The 17,329-nt window shown below is 38.7% G+C and overlaps 2 long non-coding RNA genes across 2 annotated transcripts; one reads left to right on the forward strand and one right to left on the reverse strand.

Moving 5' to 3' along the window:
* Positions 1–608: 608 nt before the first annotated feature.
* Positions 609–8,464, forward strand: LOC121880644. Its single transcript, XR_006091611.1, has 2 exons — positions 609–779; positions 7,662–8,464. It is a non-coding gene; the product is annotated as an uncharacterized LOC121880644 (long non-coding RNA).
* A 3,122-nt stretch (positions 8,465–11,586) lies between these two features.
* Positions 11,587–17,299, reverse strand: LOC121880645. The gene is made up of 3 exons (XR_006091612.1): positions 17,215–17,299; positions 12,893–13,008; positions 11,587–11,975 (listed from the first exon to the last, which is right to left on the reverse strand). It is a non-coding gene; the product is annotated as an uncharacterized LOC121880645 (long non-coding RNA).
* Positions 17,300–17,329: the final 30 nt, after the last annotated feature.

Consider the following 17,329-nt stretch of genomic DNA (forward strand, 5'->3'; position numbering starts at 1 on the left):
CACAAGGGGAAAAACAGGTTCTGCATTGATGAATGGAGGTGTTAATGGAATAGTACAGCATTTGGGAAAATATGCTTATTTGCTTTCTTGTCAAGAGCTGAGAACACCAATGTCACGCTAATGTCTTTAAGCTAAATATGAAGCAACAGCCAGCAGGTGACTAGCTTAGCTTAGCAAAAAGACTGGAAACAGAGACAAATAGCAAGGCTTGCTCTGTAAAGGTAAAAAAAACAACGCACTAGCACCTCTAACGCTCACTAATTAACACATTTTTATTTTATTTGTTTAATATGTTCAATAAAAATCATAAAAATGACAAGTTGTTCTCATCACTTCTATGCAAGAAAACTAATAAGCGTATTCCCAAAATGTCAAAAGATTCCTGTAAGCATTTTTACTCTGTTACATTAAAACAAATGATGAATGCTGGTGGGTATTTAAAAGCATTTCTTTTTGTTACGATTCCTACCTCATTCCTGTTTATTTTGTCATCTTTGTCCATCTTTCTCTGTCCCTGCCTTCAGCCCCACACTTTCTCTTCCCTAGGTTTTGCCATTCTCCACGTGTCCACCAGATCCCCCCGGACTTTATTGGCTGGAACCCACACCCACCTGCTCACCACTCCCCAATTATCCTCACCTGCTGCTCATTACCTCATCAACCCCAGTATCATTAACACCAGTCCTCTGCCATCCATTCCCTGCCAGATCATTAATGTTACTTTGTTGTATACTTCCGTTCCAGCCACCTGTAGCCTGTTCCTGTTCCTGCCTTTACCAGTAAGCCTCTTTTTTTGGATTTTGATTATTAAAGGCCCTTTTTATAGAATAGAACATATCTTTATTGTCCACCACGGTGGAAAATTGTCTCACCGAAACATGAGGACACACTATACATGATTCTTACAAGAAAGAGATAGCAAAGCAGTCAGTTTAACAGTATTAACCTGTCCTGCCCCGGTGTCTGCATTTGTGTCCTCCTCCTGTTTGCCCTGCTACCACTACCTCATACCCACACCCATGACATTTTTAAATAAGGAAAGGAATCCTGTAAGTCTGTCTGAATAACAACTGGTGTAGAACACAAAAAACAATAAACCAGAGTTTGTATATGTCTGATTCAGGAGACCAGTAAGAGCTTAAGAATAAATGAATTACAAAAATGTAATATTATTAACATATTGCCTTTGTCTGCTAAAGTACACGTCTAAAAGATTTGATTTGCTTGACAAAAGGTCATTGTTTTTCCTAGAGCTTTATACATATGTCATCTTAGAGTGTCAGCTGCAGTTTAGTTGAATTCAACTGCTTAAATAAGGTCTTCCAGTTTCATTTGGAGAGACCTGTACAGACTGTCAGTTACAGACAGACGTCTGGCATGTGGTTGCACTGACTGATGCTGGAGAGGCATTGAAGCACAACAAGGGATTGTCTGACATGGCATTCACAGAGCACAGCTGGCACGACTGGCAAGTCTTTGACAGCTGTGAATGTTCAGAGTTGCTCACAGATCTACACCCACATCAGTATAACTCACGGCAAACTCAAAACCAACTTAAATGACAAGCAGTTTGGTCGGGAAAATAAATGATGTCTGGCAGTTATTGGCAACACATACTTGGCATGGAGATTTTGATGCACCACATCAAACTACAAAAAGTTTAATGTTGTAATAACCTTCCTTAGCTACAGGTCAGATTTCTGGGGAATGTGCTGTAATGCTATAAGACACAAGGGAAGATTGCTTTATGGCACAAAACTGGAACTGAGTAATAAGCATTCAGATTTTTTGCCATGTAAGCAGCGTGGCTTTGAGGATGCCAATGTTGGTCAGCCAGTTGGTCCACCACTTTGGTCCAGAGTGAAGTATCGCAACAACTGTTAGATGGATTGACATGAAATAGACATTTGTAGTCTGCAGATGCCTGCTGACTTTGGTGATCCCCTGACTTTTCCTTTAGAGGTTGACATTTTTGTTTGAGAATGGTGCGCAGCGGATGAATTCTACTGACTTCAGTGATCCTCAGACTTTTCCTGTAGCACCACTAGCAAGCCAAAGTTTTTACTAACTAATTCAGCAAAATATCTCAACATCTGCTGGATGGATTGACAGAAAATTCAATACAGCAATTCAAAGTTTTAATTTGTCAAAATATTTATGATTAAATATCTACCAAATTAATGACATTCCCATTAGCCTTAGCTGTACATTATGTTAGTACTAATGGGCCAATTTTAGTATGCTAACATGCTAAACTAAGATGGTAAATGATGTAAACATACCTGCTAAAATTAGCATGTGCTTATGCTTGCACATAAAAAACCTGACTGGGAGCATAAAAAAATCAAAAAGAATCCTGAAATTATAACAAAAAAGGTTTTACATTTCCTTTTTTATAAAAGCAAAATTTGACAAAGTGCAGTGGGAACAGACTTGGAGAATAAATCATGATGTATAAGAATGTGACGTAAATGTCTATTGAAGCTTCCGCTCCACTAAAGACAGAAAATAGTAGCAGACAAAACATAAATACCCTCTTCTTCTGCAATGGTTCGATGGCCTCCAGCCGGAAAGTTAGCGCCACCACCTGCTGTTTATCTAGACGAGCCAACTCCAAATATATTCATAACAGGAGTGGATGAAAGCTCGCATTGATTTTTTTTTTTTTTTCCTGTTACATTTGGATGGAAATTTAGCTATTGTCATTGTGTGAATGTTAGAATGCTGACATTAGCATTAACTAAAAGCTCCACTAAGTACAGCCTCACAGAGTCGGTAGCGCATGTGGCTGTAGACTGTTAGTGTTGGGTCACATTAGATGCAGCAAAATGAGAATGACTGGTGGAAAATGCTGTGAGGTCAGGGTTGGCACTTGTCTTGACCATTGTGTTTACAATAGTTATACTAAGACAATTAGAGAATAATAAACTGATGCTTAGAATTGCTATATTGCATCATTAAAATGGAAATGTGTTTTTAAGTATCCATATTATCCGTATTCTTGTGGCTTATTTATTTAATCTTCCCCACAACCATTGGAATGACCCCCCCTCCCTCCCCCCCACACACACACACAAACACACACACACACACACACACACACCATACCCATCCCCATTGTTTATTTCAGCTGATTATTGCCTGAATGAATTGATTCGGTCTCCTCGCGCATATATAGCTGAGACCAGACTATTGGCATGATGAATAGATGAAATCCCAGGCACCTACACACTCCATTGTACTTAATCTTTCAACGGTGAGAAAGAGAAAAACTCAGATTCCTGGCACTGAGAACACTGAACTCTCTACCTTCGAGAAAACAGGGGGAGAGATGCTTTCTATACAAGGCAGAACAAAACACATACACCCACAATTTGAGAGCTTAAGCATGTGGGACCCAGTGGGGATTTTTTTTACAATATTTTAAATAAAATGCATGTGCTTGGTATATAGTGGGCATACACTGTAGTGAATGGATTGTGTTTCACTTATGAGTAGTTTTATTTGTTGCAATTACTTTTGGTGATTCCTTTCCTTATAGACAAATCCGGGTTGCAGATGGAAATAGCGAAGTTGCTATTACTGGTGGTGGCACCTCACTTGTGTCACAATCCCCACGAAATGACTCGTCTCACTGTCATAATTTGATCCATTTGGTCTGATCACATTTCGAAAGTCTAGAGGAGCAGCACAATTGAATTTATCCTTCATTCAAGTTAGTTGGAGGGCTAAACTGGAAGTAGCCGGCTCGGCCAGCAAAAGTCACTAATGCGCTTGCTCTATGGGCCCCACAGATGCGGAAGCAATGCGAAAGAAGTTGAACTTTTTTGGCTTCATGCGCCACTTCAGGCGCATGAATTTTCATAGGAATGAATGGGGCCCCGCCTCCAATGCTGTATCCAGTTCTCTTTATACACCCATGCTTTGCACAGCCATTTTACCCTCTAATTCTTTTTTTCTTTTCTATTTTAAGATTTTGGCATTGGCAGCAGTGCTCTCTCTGATGACATCACAAAAGTTAATTGGCTGAGGCAGTTGTCCCAGGGCTATTATACAAAATGTTGGTCTCAGAACAACAACCACTTGGCAAAATCAGGACGTGCGAGTAGGCACATTGATACTGATGATGTCATATGTGAATATGATTTCTACTAATTCTACTGAATAGGGATTTTCATTTAAATTTTACCATTTTTTACATTATGAGCATTATGAATGAAGAGTTAGGGTTTTATGATGCATCAGTGCAGTCACACAGGCCTGCCAGTAACAGCACATATACAACTAATCCCCTCTGCTGAGACACTGAAATCAATCCTGGTACATCTACATGAAATATGAATCCCACAGCCTGCTGACACACACACTCAAACACTCCTGTTTATTGACCCAGTAAAGTTACGCCCCCTATAAACCACAAAGGTCAATATCATATTTGATAATGAGAGGCATAATGAGAGGCATACATGTCACATAATGTGTGGTATTTTATAAATGTGGTTTTGAATATATTATACTCTACCCTCTCACTTTTTATATCCTTCGACTGTCTAAAAATTTGCCGCTTTTCTGGCAGTCTTTCATCTCTCTGTCTCTCCTTCTCCCACTTGCTCTGTCAATTAGATTACTTATCCTTCACAGTGATGTATGCTGTGATATTACTTTACATCGCTCATAAATAATCACTTCCATGTTCTCATCTCTCTGTTTCAAGCAGCCTGAGTACTTATTAAAGGGCTTCACCTGCCAGAGTTTACTGGAGCAAGAGTGAGGCTCGACACTGTGGACAGTAGAGGGGGCTTGTACCTCCATACCAGGGGCCTGGTAGTTCAACAGGGCTCTGGGAGTGGTGGTGAGACTGGGAGAGGAAGTTGACTGGAGCAATTTAATCTGGAGGAAGATGCTCCCTAAAATGCCATACAGCATGAGGGTGGTCATTAAGCTTGGTAGCAATCTTCAAACTAGTTGATGTCTAGGGCCCAATCCCAGTGTCCCCCTCCAAGGCCTAAGCCCTGAACCCTCACGGACTTAATTGACGTAACTGGGTAAATGCTCACCCTCTTCGAATGCTATCACTCTATTGAATGAGCATTATCAGTAGTTATCAGCCTCATAGATATGGGTTAGAAGGAGCCTGCTACACCTAATAGTAGGTTAAGAAGGGTGTTATCATCCATTGGTAAAGTGGAGGTCACCTTTGAGTCACAGATGCCATCTAGCACCCATAGTATTTATGACCTGGGGAGGTGACTTCCGGGTCAGATGACATCAATATAAGATACTGTAACTTGATGAGATGATTTTTCACTTGGTAGGAGAAGGTGGGCTGGGTGAATGGATAGATAGTTAGCAACCTGCAATTTGCGAGCAAGAGACAACAGTTCAAGACCACCTTTTGCCTCCTTCGGGACATTTTTACTGCATTTTACTGCATTCATAACGGTTGCCACGTTTAACCATGTTTCAAGTGATAATTTTACCCCAAACCATGATCTTTTCCTAAACCTAACCAAGTGGTCTTGTGCCTAAACCTAACCAAACCTTAACCACAGCATAGTCACATAATAAAACAATTATTTTGTAGTGTAACATAACGTAGCGGCATATTACCTACCGGTAGGTGTCACAGTCCTATTCCAATGGGTTGATATGCACCTGCTAGCACATGTAGCAGGTCCCTTCTAACCCATAACTACTGATAATGCCAATTCAACTGAGTGATAATATCCAAAATGGGTGAAGTGCTTGAGTGCGAGAGGCTGCAAGGGCTCGAAATGGTATATAATCGTTTTTTTAACGCTTCCAGGCTTCCCCTTGTAACCCTGTATTTGAAATCACAACACTATGAACTGTGGGTAATTCCCTCAGGCAAAGTCTGCAGAAATGCAGACTTTCAGAAAGTGTGCATAAAGGGCTTAAAAAGTCTGCGAGAGAGCTCTCATGCACTCATGCATTTGACCGTGGGACAGCCCTAAGCCCTCATGGACTTAAGGGGAATGCGCCTTAAAGTCCATGAATCTGTGAGCGTGGACACTGGGATAGGGCCTAGGAGAAGCTGCCATGCTTCTTCTTTAGCAACATCTTGTCCTCACTTGCCTGTTCAGCAGTAAGAGGAAGTTACACTCCACCTGTAGATTTGTGGCCTGCTTTGACCTCAGGCAGCACAGCAACTACTCCTCTATACAACACCGGAAAAAGGTCAAGCAGATTTGAATGCTAAAAAAAAAAATAATTGTGTTTGTACAGCATTTCCTGCTGGTGTGACCAAGCCAGGAAGGGGGTTGACTAGGTGTTGTTACAGGCCAAACTTAATGCCTTGGGACTTTCACCCAAAGTTTACACTCATTGTGCTTAACAGATAAGTGCTTTTTCCTTAACTTAAGTGAATGCATGCAAAAGGAAGAAGGCAACTGCTACACAGAAACAATTAAGGTTTTGTACAAAAACACCTTTAGATCAGAAATTTTTCTTTCCACTTTCACAAGAATTGCAATCACCTTACTAATCCTTTTTAAAACAATGTCAGTAAGAAAGAAAAAGAAAATATCCAACCAAGAGAAATAAATTAAAACAGTCTAGAAGAACGAGTTTAGCCTAAAATGCAGTAACATGTCAGAAAGAATTAAAATATATGATATTATGCAGGGACAAAAGGCAAAGCAGTAATAAAAAAAGCAAGTGTAGAAACAACAAAGCTAGCATAGCAGCAGTGGCAATTCCTATCATAAAAGGAAATAAAAAATAACATTTTTACATTGGCAACAAACATTTCTATAAATATGAAGACATTATGCCAAAACAGAAAACTAAGAGAGGGTACTTTGGCAGTCACTGTCAGTTTATTCCATGGCAGGAATCATCTCAGCCCCGAGCTGATAATCTCCAAGTCCCAGCGAATGTACATGTGCAGCATAAGATTCACTTTCGATTGATTAAGTGCTTTCATATTTTCTCAGTCCAGTTTCAGCTGTGGTCCCTTGCTTACTGTTGACATGAGCTTAAGACAGCCAGCAGGAATGAAGTGGAACATAAAATACTTGAACAAAACAACACAATATTCTTTTCGAGAGGGTACATAATTTACTTTTAACTGCTCTGTCATGCTGCTGCATGTGTAGCTAATTACACTGGTAGTCTGTTGATTTGAAAATGATTTTGTGCAGCTGAGCTAGTTTCTTTGGTTGTTAATTGACACGTGTATGATGCTTTCATGCTATTGTTTTCCACACAGGTTAAAATACTGATGTTTACTGGGAGGAAAGACATGTATTTGTGTTGTCTGCATTGTTCTGAGAGTTTTGCTATTGGCTCACTCAATCCTGTTACCAGACAAGTTACCTAGTACAATTATGTTCAGTGACAATTTTTGTTTGTTTTTTTTACATACAATGCCAAAATTTTTTCAAGTTTTTACATTCAACAATATGTGAATATTGTTGTTATGGAGCTTTAGTGAAAGTTCAGTCAGGCCTGTAATTATATTTTTCATACCATCCTGTCATTCTCATCTCTCACACACGCTCACTCTTATTTCCTCGCTGTCATTGCCTGGGGCGTTGATAGAGATATCAGCTGTTACATCCGCGGGTCACATCTATCCAATAGCACAGCAACACACCTTCATTGTTAGCCTATCATCTGGTTGCTGTCTTTTTAAATAGGTCCCCGCAGGTTCATCAGTCTCATCACTTCATCAGCCTATCAGTCTAAACAGATGTCATCAGCCACCACCATCACCAGTGTCTGGACTCCATGGGGGATCTATCTCACAGCTGCTCAGGGATGCTGTCCCTGTAGAGGACACCAAAGACTTTTGTCATGACTAATCATCTCTATCTCTGTTATAATGAACATTATCTTTACTTCATTCACATGTCTCTCCTGATTTGAAATGAGAAAAACTATGGTTGAGGTATGGTTGGGATGAGGCAACTAAAACACTTAAATTAGTGAGAAATTGTGGTTACGGTTAATAAAAAGAGAAAGCCTTACACACTGGATGCCCAAACCACTCTGCCATCCACCCCCTCACTTTCCACTTTGCTTCATAAAGGGCACATTACTTCCTCCATTAGTACTGAACCTTGTCACTGATGGTAGACTCTCAGTTTTATAATTTTTGTGTTGAACAAGACGGTTATGTGTGCAACAATGTTTCTGAAAGTAGCATATACATGTTCTGGAATAAAAAAAGAAACAAGAAATTCTATAAATTACACGCTTCTGAATCTGTAAAAACACTTCAAATTTCACTTGAATCGTGTTTGTTCTAGCATTTTAAATTCTTTAAATGGATAATTCATGCATACTTCTAAAGATTTTAGTTCGGTTGTGAAGACGAACAACTCTCCCCTGAAGGCTGAAAAAGCCAAATGTTCTCTCAGAAGCCTCTTCTGCTGTTGCTTTGTTGACAGTGAGCGGGGAAACTGTGTGTTCTCATGAAATAAACTGGTTTGAGATTTTACACCCAAGTGTGTTTGGTTGCATAGCGGCACAAACATTTCCGAGACAGCCAATAATGTGTCCATCTGTCCTGTTCCCTGTACAAAGTCTGGCTTCTGTCATAGCGTACACAACAGAGGACTTGTATTCAGACATCTAAGCTGAAGCTAAGCCAGACAAACTTGTTTCTTCCAGACGTAATAATGATGTCTGGCTTCTTTTTCAGGTTTATAAGCCTGATAATAATGAGCAGTAATATAGTTGAAAGTCCATCTATAGTTCTGACTTATCCCTTTTCTGCATCTTTTTTTTTAAATCTGTGCCTACTCTTCCTTCCTCTGTCTTATTTATTCTTGATTTATCTATTAATGTTACAAGCTATGTTACATACCAAATGTGGCATACATTAGGTCCTTTGCATGCCACATACCTTACAAAGATTACTCCCTGTGCAAAACATCCTGTGCCTGTGGGACATGGTTCAGCAGTAATACAAGCCTTTTATAGAGCAAGAGAATAAATATGCATGCAATAGATTAGTGACATTTAGAAACTCTTCACTTGGGCTGCAAAACTAATTGAAAAATATGTCAAGGTTCAAATACTGACTATTGTAATTTCCACTTTTCAAGCAGCCGCAGTTCTGTTTTTAGGGGTGAGGCTCAGGTTTTGTAAAGAATGGCTGACGAATCCTCCTCCAGAGTGTCTTTTATTCAGACAGGCCAAATCCTAAAGCGTAGCATCTCAGAAACAACATCTTATGCCACCTCCACACACTCATACATACTCATTTAACTCATCACTCAGTCGCTGGAAAGTAAATCCCCATATGTATTGCAAATTGTATCACCACAGCAATATTATGCCACTGTGATTGGTTAAAGCGATTTTGCAAATCACTCCTTGTGGGCAATGTACTGAACAGTGATGGCCTCCGTTTGCATTCACTAAAGCTTTATTTGAAAGGATGTTTGTGTATAGTAAAGCCATAGTTTTGTTCTCAAGCCAATTCCATCTAGCATTACCTGCAGTTGCAAAAAGATTTGTGACAGAAGTGGAAGGTGTGGGTGTGACTGTTGACTTATCTGTCTTTAAAACTAAGCCTGGACATCTGAAAAGAGATCTTAATGCAATTTAACCAGACCTGTTGGCAGGCCATATTCATCTTAGTGTATATGTTTTCTTTACTGTTTGGGTCTCTTGAACCCTCCTGTTGTATTTGTTTCATGTTCATTAATTCTGTGTTCCCAATCCAAAATGGCCGCCCCATTATAGATGATTATAATAATTATACAAATATTATGTGTTAAATCTTTTTTATCAACTTAAGTTCTTGTGAACGTTACAAGTTTTGAACTTCTGTTTGCTATTTATGACCTGTAGGCCTCACTGGCCTGAGCTCATACAACTCATTTCTGGATTAAAACAAAAAAAAGCATAATGTATAGGTTATTTTGACTATAACAAATATGGCATATCTTGTTGGCCCTGGGGTCATCCTGATAATATTTTCAGCCGACAGCCGCCTCTCCTCTCAGGTGGGGATGAAGACCAGGACAAACTCCCATTCTTTGACAGAAATGTAATAACAACCTCAGTCGGGCCCCCATCGCTGGATTGTTCCACATCGGTTCTCTCTTGGTCTGGATCATATTCTGTTTTGTCTTCAACTTCTGACACTTCCTCCTCTAATGCGTCTTCACTGTCAGTTTCCTGGTCTCTCTCCTCCCCACCAGTGTCGTGATCAAAGATATGATCAAGAGCCTCATATACAGTGAGTGAGTGAGGTGTATGTGTGTGTGTGTGTGTGCATGCTCAAACAGACATACATGTAGGAGTCTGAGAGAGGAAGTATGTCCATCTGATGAATGGGCATGTGCCTGAACTCAATTTTATCCACTAATTGTATTCTCATCCATTCATTTCTAATGACCTGTCATACTTGACCAGGAACACCGCAAGTGTACGAAAGTTAAATAAAACACCCAGAATTTAAAGAAAAATATCAAAATGTATTTTGTGTTTTCAGATGCCCTGTATGGACAAAGTCATGGAACCTTATGACAATCAGATTAAATGAGCTACATTTTTCAGAGACCAAAACTTGTGAATAGGTCCAATTCAATTGGAACACAACAAGAGGGTTAATAAAAATCAGTTGAGCAAACTTGCTTAATACATGCTATTTTTAAGCATTATAAGAGGTCCCAGACAGTGTCACACAAATGACTGACAACTCATTTTCTTGCTGAAGCTGCACATCTGTAGAACCAGACCATTATCAGGCTGATGTGAAGCAGTCTTGAAAGGCCACATTGAACTGGATATGTGCACTGAACTCCGTGATCTTTCTTTCCACATTTTTTGTTTTTCTCCTCTCACTTTTTCCACCTCAGCTGAGCCCATTTTACAAAAGCAATTCATAAACACAGCTTAGAAACAGATTGCAAATTGCATATTGTGGCTCTTTCACGTTTCACAAATGATCGTCGCTCGCAAATTGCGGATAAATTTGCAAGTCCTAAAAGGCTACAATGCATTGATCGCAAGTATGGAATTCATTTTGATAAGTGAAACGTATCCAAATTAGCAGGACAGCAAATGTTCTCATGTTGCAAATCGCAGTTTGATGTCGCAAATTTACTCAAACTCATATGTAAGGAATATCCTCCACTATTTCTTTTGGCATTATTGCCTGCAACATTTCTGATCCTGCACACAAATCCAGTGATATTGATGCTAATTTTATCCAGCTCTGTGTGTTATTGACTCAAGTAATAATTCACTCTTCCCCAGGAAAGATGCCTTACAGAGGATCAGTCAGCCGCTGCTTGGGTATATATGTACTACACTATACATGCGCACGGCTGTCTCGCTCAATATCACAGCAGCTCAGTATGACGAACATAATCCTTCTAGTCTGCTTCCTTGTCTTACCTGTCTTACAAACCCCACGTTCATTTTGGATTTATCCTCAGATAGCAACCTTTTCTCTTCAGCAGTTTCGGCCTTATTATATTTTGGCCTAAAACAATGCATAGAGTGATAAAATACATATATATATATATATATATATATATATATATATATATATATATATATATATATATATATATATATATATATATATATTTGGATGGGGAAAATGCCGGGAGCTAAATTCCTTATATGGTCTAGTCGCCAGCAGCAGCACTGTGGTTTGGATGGTTATTTTGTTTCTGGCTGTAGAAGAGCTTCTACAACACACTCAGCGTAATGGCCAGCTGCCTGTCAAGCCTCTCCACCTCATCCTCCAGCCGTCAGTTCTTCAGGCAGCCAGCCCGGTGAAGGAGCTGCCAGCAAGCCAGTCTGTTCTTGAGAGTGACCATCTTCCTCTCTACAGCCCTCACAGCCTCTATTAGGCGCTCCCTGATGTCCTTCAAGGTCTTCCATCTCACCCCTTCAGCCTCTCTTCCCTCTCCCTCCTGACCCTCCTCAGCCGCAGCTCCTCAGTCCTGTCAGTCAGTCAGATGCTTTTCTTCCTGCAAATGAACCTGCAGTGACCACCAAACACCTTAAGAAGACAACTTCATTTTATTGTGTAATTCTTTTCAAATCCTAACCTGTGTTCTTACAATAAAATATATGTTTCTTTTAAGAAAAAATTAACATTACAATAGGGTTGTTATTTGTGACATTATTGGTATTTTCCCCTGTCTGGATGAAAACGATGTTATTTGAGTGTTTTGTTTTGTTTTTTATGTATCGAAAATATCTTAAAGTAGCTAAGATCATTTATTTGATAATGACATTGAAATGAATACTGCTGGACTTTTGATCTACTGCATTTCTCTTCTTTTCTTTTCTCCTTTCTTCTCTTTTAAAGGACGAACTGCTGACATACACTCTATGACATTCATTGTCTTATTTATTCCAGTTCATCCAAAAATGTTCAATAATGTTTACTGAACACTGTGATTATTGTTATTACTATTATCCAATATCTTACTGTTTAATACATTCCTGTATTTTACATACCTGTCTGTATATGCAGATTCACAACACATCAATGCAATTGCAATAGCACCTTGCTATATCAATACAAGACTATATGTAGTATATACCTCTCCTCTCCTCTCATGATGGCAGTTTTAGTATCAGTAAGACAGTAGCAGACAGTCATGGAGCTTTACCACCACCCAGTGTTTTGTAGTGGACCTGCAGCAAGTTGTAATGGCAGGTGATTCAGCACTAAATGGATCAAAGGGATCTGTTCGTCTACAGGGCTGAGGTTCACAAGAACTATGTGGTCTCCACAGAGACTGACAGCTGGCTGAATGTATCTACCACATCACAGCTCAATAAGTTGTCTTTATATTCTATGAGAAAACAGTTGCATAAAAATGAGCTCCATATACACATTTTTTTCAAGAGAGCATACATAATCAAAATGCTCCAGTTTAATACTCACCTCATTTTCTTTTGTTTAGACAGAATCTTGGCTTAATGGCGCATCACAGCGTAAAATTCTGGATCAAAACAGTCGCAGTGGTAGGATCGTGCAGGGGAATGCAGATAGACAAATATCTGTGCGGTGAGAACGGAGAAACTGGTGAGTATTCAGAGGAAGGCGCCAACATGTCTGCAAGCAATCAGAGCAGCGAGATAGAGTTTGTAAGGATGCCATTGATTAGCAGACTGCAACAAAGGAGGCAGACTGGCAAAGGCTCTTGTCAGTGGAAACCACAACTGAAAAGCCTACACTGGCAAGCGTAATAAATAGTTCTCTTTTTATTGTTGTCTCTGCAGTCACTCAGTTTTCAGCACTTATACTTGGCCACAATAAACATCCCTTTGTTCTCATGTTTACAGACATGAATTCATCATCAGGGGAAGCAGTTAGTATTGTTACCAGTGAGCGATGTGTGAAGCATCATTAAGGTATCAACATGAGAGTCGTAGCAGCTGCCATCAGACTCTGTGGGTGGAAATAAAACAGATTATCTTACAATTGGGTTGAGGAGATTCATAGTTTGGGCACGTCCCTCCTGCACATTGGTATTCAACAATGTTAGGGTTTATTTGATGTGATGTACTTTAATTTCTGAAGAGGGAAACTGATTTCTGCCCTCCGGTTAGGGTGCTGGATCAGCCAGCTATATTGGGATTAAGTATCTTGCTCAAGGACATTTCAGTAGGCCAGGTCTTTTGCTAAAGAAGATGATCTCACATACACTAGGACAACATGCAGCCTGATTTGATAAATGAAAGGAGCAATTAATATCTGGATAGAACACACTGAGAGCAAGATCTCCTCTGCGGGGGTAGTCAGGTACAACAAAAACACAATAGAGCCACAGATCAATCACCCAGTTTAACAGGAGGCAGTCAGGGAGATGAATAGGCTAAGATCAGCTTTATCATTTTATTAGTAGTATTGTTGTTATTATTGTCGTCGTTGTTATTGATAATAAGCTCTATTTATTCATGTTATAGTTATTAGTTCTGAGCTCAACTAGGGATGTTACATTTCTCAGTAACTTAGCAAGACCTCATAAATGAAGACACACGTATGCTGGGGCCTTCTAGATGTTAGGGATGACCTCTGACCTTTTCATATAACTCACAGTGGTGAGTGTGATAGCTGTGTGCTGTAATGAATGGAATGGCACTGTGATCGAAAGCATCCAGAGGTTTAAAGGCATACAGCATATCTACATAATCCAATGTCGACAGTATGGTAGAATGTATAATGTGTTTTCTGCTTTGAAAAGAGAAACAACACCTTAGTTTTTGAGTAAGATGTTCAACATGAGTCCTAAGTTTCTCAGAGATTGTCAGAGATTGTCCTATTAGCTGTTCAGACTCACTTTATGCTCCCCAACTTTTACTCTACAACTTTGACAACCAAATATTTTTATCTGACACCTCACAAAATACAAATACTTAGATTATTCTAATAATAATAAAATATATGTAATAATATAACGATTTCTTAACCATTTATCTTGCTGTTGTTCTTTTTTCAGGGAATCAAAGGGTCCCTTCAAGTTCTCCTGCTCTGTAGTTTTATCAAAGTGTGCTTTGGACAGGTGAATAAATGGCGTGTAAGTATGGTAGCCTGGTTATTTAGTCCATGTCTTTAAAGGGTCTTCTTGTATTTATTTGTACATTAATCTTGTATATGACTTTGATTACTGTATTTTTAATATTAATTGCTAAATTTTAAGCATTGGATTATACTGATAAATGAAATCATGTATATGTTATCCATGTAGTCAATGATCACACAAAATGCATTATTCATATGTTATTTTTCTAACTGGACCTGAATTTGCTGTAGATCCTTTTGTATTCTAGAGCACCCATCATATTAAGGTCATTATATGTTCTCACAATGCGTTTTCATCGCCATTTTAAAGGGAATCAACGACATAAATTAACCAGCAATAACTTTAATTAATCCATCAAAGATAAAAGGCTTCCTGAACATGAACATTTACATCAGACATATCAGTACATGTATTGTAAAATTACCACAATCAATCAATCTATTGAAGTGGAATTCTATAGAAAGTGTTTTACCTCTCCAGTGGCTTTGCTATTTAGACCTAAATGGAGAATCTTCTCATTTTCTCTCCACGCTTCATCTCCTCTAACTAATTCCCTGTCAGGAAATCAGCCATTGTGACTGAAAGAAAATGGATAAGATAGAGGCCCTGCTGTGATTAATACTTTTAAGGAGAATACAATTCATTGGTGGTGCTGTGCTCAAGCATTGTACTGCTCTCGTGTGGTGAAATGTGGAACTTGTTATTGTGCCTTTATCACTGCTACCACGTCCAATATTTCATTTAGAAGTCTAATCACACACAGAAAGGTGGTTTGTGTGGTTAGAGACTGAACTGTGACCACAATGTCTCCGGTTTGCTCCTCACAACAGCTCGTGTTGTGTTTTGATTAATACTAATCTGAGAAACATATGAAAGCTAATGTTAATGTCAAACTGTGATGTTCATGCTTTAAAAGGTTACCCACACACACACTCACATGATAAATCTAACTCTAATGGCCATTTAACAGGTTGCTTGGATCAGCTGACAGCTCAAATGTCTGTTCAAAGACACTCCAGCAGTACATACAGAGAGAAGAGATGTGCACCTTGTCTATTTTTTCAGATTTTACAAGGAGTCCAAATTTTTACTTAATCATAAAACTGCTTTTTAAAGTTTCAAACAGCAATTGTCTGGTCATGTTCACAAATATGGATATCTTTGAGGCTAATGTTAGCAGCAACCTCAAGACTCATTAGCATAATTTATGGGGAAAAAATTCTCTTTTCAGAATCTAATATGGTATTCAATGGGAAAATAGTGTATTACATTCATTAACTCTATCTTCATACTCTGTTTGAAATCACCATTAGTGACATCTGATTATGGAAAGGTGTGATACACACTTTGTTATTCCTGAGTGGTTCAAAATTGATCTTGTATTGTTGTCATTTATAGGCCTATGACATGCATACTTTAGGCAAAACTTGCAGAACATTTATGTGTAAGGCATATTTTTTTAACTAGTTAAGTAGGGCCAATTCTTACTTACAGCTAATTAATATTAACCTATACACAATATCATGACATAGATCAAATGATGATATTTTGGTGATTACTGTAATGAACTAAAAGGTTGAACAATCAAGGCTGATATCTTTTTATGAATCATTTTGTTGATTGTAATTTATTTAATGCAGCATAAATGAAAGGAGAAAGAAGGTTTGTGGACATGATTTCAGGTTGCTGCACAGCTTGTAATGTATTGTATTATTTGTATTATTACATTTGACATTACATATACCATTTATACAGTTTATACTGTGACATTTTTGCACATTCCCTGTCAAAATCTTGTACAATGTTTTAACACTCAGCAGCTCTTTTCACTTACAATGTATTTTTATTAAGTTTACTATATTTAATTTTTTAATTGTAAACGTTTTATATATATCTACACCTTTCTTTTGTGGTAGTTGTATTTTTCTCTTACTTTGTACAGATACTTGTGTTTTTCTCTTACCTTCTATTTTTTGATCGTTATCGACAACACCAAGGCAAATTCCTTGTATGTACAAATCTACTTGGCAATAAACGTGTTTCTGATTTCTTGTGAGATAGACAAAATAAAACCAAACACTTGACCATGCATGTCTCACTCTCATGAGACATTATCATTTTTGTTGAGACTGTCCTGCTAGAGTAACATTAACTTTATGTTGTGGTGGAGTTATGTTCACCCTCTTGTTTTTTCTTCTGTATGGAGTATGAACATAGACTGTATATAAAGTGTCTTTGAGGTATGAACACAGACTGTATATAAAGAGTCTATGGTAAGAACAGACTGCGTATAGTCTATGGGTATAACAGACTTTATATAAAGAGTCTATGGGTATAACATAGACTTTATATAAAAAGTCTATGGGTATAACAGACTTTATATAAAGAGTCTATGGTAAGAACACAGACTGTATATAAAGAGTCTTTCAGTATAAAATAAAGGGGGTGTGTCTGGGTGGGAACCAGCTCCAAAATACAGATCACGTGTTGGCCAGAGTTACCGTGTCGAGAAACACCGCCCTCCCGCGGCGTACGGGAGTATGGCAAAAATAACAGCACCTCAGGACGAAACCATTCACTTGACAACGCCGAGATGCAAGCACGGAATACCAACACTGTGGTGGAAAATGTGACTAAAGCCTTAATATGGTTGAACAAATAGAATCGTAATTTCACTAACCATCAATACTGATATGCAGCTCTTCTTTTAACATCTCTTCTGATATGAATGTGGATTGTTTTGTCCCCCGTGCAGAAAGAAGGAGTGGTGCGGTCCAATAGTATTGAAGGCAAAG

This window comes from Thunnus maccoyii, chromosome 16, assembly GCF_910596095.1.
Source record: "Thunnus maccoyii chromosome 16, fThuMac1.1, whole genome shotgun sequence".
In the NCBI taxonomy this organism is placed as follows: Eukaryota; Metazoa; Chordata; class Actinopteri; order Scombriformes; family Scombridae; genus Thunnus; species Thunnus maccoyii.